A 4727-nucleotide genomic window follows, 5' to 3' on the forward strand; every position below is an offset into this window, starting at 1 on the left:
AAGATATTAAGAAGAGGTGGCAAGAATACACAGAAGAACTATACAAAAAAGATTTTCATGATCCAGATAATCACAATGGTGTGATCACTCACCTATAGCCAGACATCCTGGAATGCAAAGTCAAGTGGGCCTTAGGAAGCATCGCTACCAACAAAGCTAGTGGAAATGATGGAATTCCAGCTGAGCTATTTCAAATCCCAAAAGATGATGCTTTGAAAGTCCTGCACTCAACATGCCAGCAAATTTGGAAAACTCGGCAGTGGCCACAGGACTGGAAAAGGTCAATTTTCATTCCAATCCCTAAGAAAGGCAATGCCAAAGAATGCTCAAACTACCGCACAATTGCACTCAACTCACATGCTAGCAAAGTAATGTTCAAAATCCTCCAAATCAGGCTTCAACAGTACCTGAACCATGAACTTCCAGATGTTCAAGTTGGATTTAGTAAAGGCAGAGGAACCAGAGATCAAATTGCCAACATCAGCTGGATCATTGAAAAACCAAGAGAATTCCAGAAAAACATCTACTTCTGCTTTACTGACTACACCAAAGCCTTTGACTGTGTGGATCACACCAAACTGTGGAAAATTCTGAAAGAGATAGGAATACCAGACCACTTGACCTGCCTCCTAAGAAATCTGTATACAGGTCAGTAAGCAACAGTTAGAACTGGACATGGAACAAGAGACAGGTTCCAAACTGGGAAAAGAGTATGTCAAGGCTGTATATTGTCACCCTGCTTGTTTAATTTATACGCAGAGTACATCATGGGAAATGCCAGGCTGGATGAAACACAAGTTTGAATCAAGATTTCTGGGAGAAATATCAATAACCTCAGATAAGCAGATAACACCACCTTTATGGCAGAAAGTGAAGAAGAACTAAAAAGCCTCTTGATGAAATGAAAGAGGAGAGTGAGAAATTTGGCTTAAAACTCAACATTCAGAAAACCAAGATCATTTCATCCAGTCCCATCACTTCATGGCAAACTGATAGGGAAACAACGGAAATAGTGACAGACTTTATTTTGGGGGTTCCAAAATCACTGCAGATGGTGACTGCAGCCATGAAATTAAAAGTCGCTTGCTCCTTGGAAGAAAAGCTATGACCAACCTAGACAGCATTTTAAAAAGCAGAAACATTACTTTGCCAGCAAAGATCCATCTAGTCAAATCTATGGTTTTTCCAGTAGTCATGTATGGTTCTAAGAGTTGGACCATAAAGAAAGCTGAGCACCAAAGAATTGATGCTTTTGAACTGTGGTGTTGGAGAAGACTCTTGAGAGTCCCTTGGACTGCAAGGAGATCCAACCAGTCCATTGTAAAAGAAATCAGTCCTGAATATTCTATGGAAGGACCGATGTTGAAGCTGAAACTCCAGTTCTTTGGCCACTTGATGCAAAGAACTGACTCATTGAAAAAGACCCTGATGCTGGGAAAGATTGAAGGCAGGAGGAGGAGGGGACAACAGAGGATGGGATGGTTAAATGGCATCAGCGACTCAATGGACATGAGTTTGAGTAAGCTCTGGGAGTTGGTGATGGACAGGGAAGCCTGTTGTGCTGCAATTTATGGGATCACAAAGAGGTGGACATGACTGAGTGACTGAACTGAACTGACTAAAATGGATTTGAAGAAATAATCTCTCAAAGTGTCCCAAATTTAGCACAAATCTATAGATCTAAGAAACTGAGTGAAACTCAAGGGGAACAATCCCAAAGAAATTCATATCAAGACAGAATATAAACTTGTGAAAACTAAACACAAAGATAAAATCTTGAACATACACAGTACCTGTGTGTGCACGCACACTCAGTCACTTCAGTTGTGTCCAATTCACTGCGACCATATAGACCTTAGCCTGCCAGGCTCCGCTGTCCATGGGATTCTCTAGGCAAGAATTCTGGAGTGGGTTGTCACGCCCTCCTCCAGGGAATCTTTCCGACCCAGGGATCAAACCTCCATCTCCTGCATTGCAGGTAGATTCTTCACCACTGAGCCACCAAGAAACCCCCACAGGACCTATAGGGAAATACCAACTTATTGACTAGATTTACCATCTGAAACTGTGGAAATCAGAACAACATTTTTGAAGCGCTGAAAGGAAACTACTGCCAATCATGTTTCTGAATACTAGGGGATCTAAAATAATCTCAACAAATAAGAATAAAGTGGAAAGAACCACTCTACCCAATAATAAGGTTTACTATATACATATAATAATTAAGATAGTGTGGTACTGATGGAGGGATCAATACATAGAATAATAGAACAGAAGAAAGAATCCAAAAAGCCCTACATAAATACTCCCAACTAATTTTTGGCAAAGATGCTAGAACAAAACAATGGCGGAAAAATTGCCTTTTCAACAAATAGTACTAGAGCAATGGCACATCCATAGTTATAAAAATGAACCTTAACCTAAGCTTCATACTTTATGCATAAATTAACTCAAAATAGAGCATGAATGCAAGCATAGAATGTAAAACTATGGAACTTTTAGAAATAAAAATGAGAGAAAAATCCTTGCAGCTTAAGACTAGGCAAAGAGTTCTTAGACCTGACACCAAAAGAATGATCCATAAAAGGAAAAGTTAATAAATCAAGTGGTAAGAAAATTAGAAATTTCTACTTTATGAACACCATGGGAAAAGGATCAAAAGATAACCTACACCCTGGGGAAAAAAATATTTGCAAACCACATATCCAACAAAACACAGCTATGTAGGATATATAAGCAAGTTTCAAAATTCACCAGGAATCAATCTATCAATCAACCATTAGCCATCTGAAAAAATGCATATTAAAATCACAATGAGGGACTTTCCTGGTGGTCCAGGGGTTAAGAATCTGCCTTCCAATGCAGGCAACGTGGGTTCAATCCTTGGTCGGGGAACTAAGATCCCACCTGCCACAGAGCAACTAACCCATGTGCTGCAACTAGAGAGCCCACCGTGCTGCAACTACTGAGCCCACACTCTAGAACCCAGGCTCTGCACCTAGACAAAGGTGAAGAACCTGCACACTGCAGCGAAGGCCCAGCACAGCCAAAAAATAAAACAATGATAATAATAATAATAACCATAATGAGATATCATTATACATCTGTAAGAATGACTAAAATTAAAAATACTTATGACAAAAAATGATAGTAGGGATGTGGAAAAACTGAATAACTCATACGTTGCTCGTGGGAGTATAAGAGGGTATATATACTCAGGAAAAGAGCAGACCACTAGAAGAAAGAGAAAATGCCATTTCAGAATGGGATCTTCACGACCCAGATAATCATGATGGTGTGATCACTGACCTAGAGCCAGACATCCTGGAATGTGAAGTCAAGTGGGCCTTAGAAAGCATCACTATGAACAAAGCTAGTGGACGTGATAGAATTCCAGTTGAGCTATTTCAAATCCTGAAAGACGATGCCGTGAAAGTGCTGCACTCAATATGCCAGCAAATTTGGAAAACTCAGCAGTGGCCACAGGACTGGAAAAGGTCAGTTTTCATTCCAATCCCAAAGAAAGGCAATGCCAAAGAATGCTCAAACTACCGCACAATTGCACTCATCTCACACGCTAGTAAAGTAATGCTCAAAATTCTACCTATGGCAGATTCATTTTGATATTTGGCAAAACTAATACAATTTTGTAAAATTTAAAAATAAAATAAAATTTAAAAATAAATAAATAAATAAATCTTATTGATAAAGTGAAAAAAAAAAAATTCTCCAAGCCAGGCTTCAGCAATATGTGAACCGTGAACTTCCTGATGTTCAAGCTGGTTTTAGAAAAGGCAGAGGAACCAGAGATCAAATTGCCAACATCCTCTGGATCACGGAAAAAGCAACATCTATTTCTGCTTTATTGACTATGCCAAAGCCTTTGACTGTGTGGATCACAATAAACTGTGGAAAATTCTGAAAGAGATGGGAATACCAGACCACCTGATCTGCCTCTTGAGAAATTTGTATGCAGGTCAGGAAGCAACAGTTAGAACAGGACATGGAACAACAGACTGGTTCCAAATAGGAAAAGGAGTACATGAAGGCTGTATATTGTCACCCTGCTTATTTAACTTATAAGCAGAGTATATCATGAGAAACGCTGGACTGGAAGAAGCATAAGCTGGAATCAAGATTGCCAGGAGAAATATCAATAACCTCAGGTATGCAGATGACACCACCCTTATGGCAGAAAATGAAGAGGAACTAAAAAGCCTCTTGATGAAAGTGAAAGAGGAGAGTGAAAAAGTTGGCTTAAACCTCAACATTCAGAAAACAAAGATCATGGCATCTGATCCCATCACTTCATGGGAAATAGATGGGGAAACAGTGGAAACAGTGTCAGACTTTATTTTTTTGGGCTCCAAAATCACTACAGATGGTGACTGCAGCCATGAAATTAAAAGACGCTTACTCCTTGGAAGGAAAGTTATGATCAACCTAGATAGAATATTCAAAAGCAGAGACATTACTTTGCCAACAAAGGTCTGTCTAGTCAAGGCTATGGTTTTTCCTGTGGTCATGTACGGATGTGAGAGTTGGACTGTGAAGAAGGCTGAGCGCTGAAGAATTGATGCTTTTGAACTATGGTGTTGGAGAAGACTCTTGAGAGTCCCTTGGACTGCAAGGAGATCCAACCAGTCCATTCTGAAGGAGATCAGCCCTGGGATTTCTTTGGAAGGAATGATGCTAAAGCTGAAACTCCAGTACTTTGGCCACCTCAT

Source organism: Bubalus bubalis, chromosome 4, assembly GCF_019923935.1.
Source record: "Bubalus bubalis isolate 160015118507 breed Murrah chromosome 4, NDDB_SH_1, whole genome shotgun sequence".
In the NCBI taxonomy this organism is placed as follows: Eukaryota; Metazoa; Chordata; class Mammalia; order Artiodactyla; family Bovidae; genus Bubalus; species Bubalus bubalis.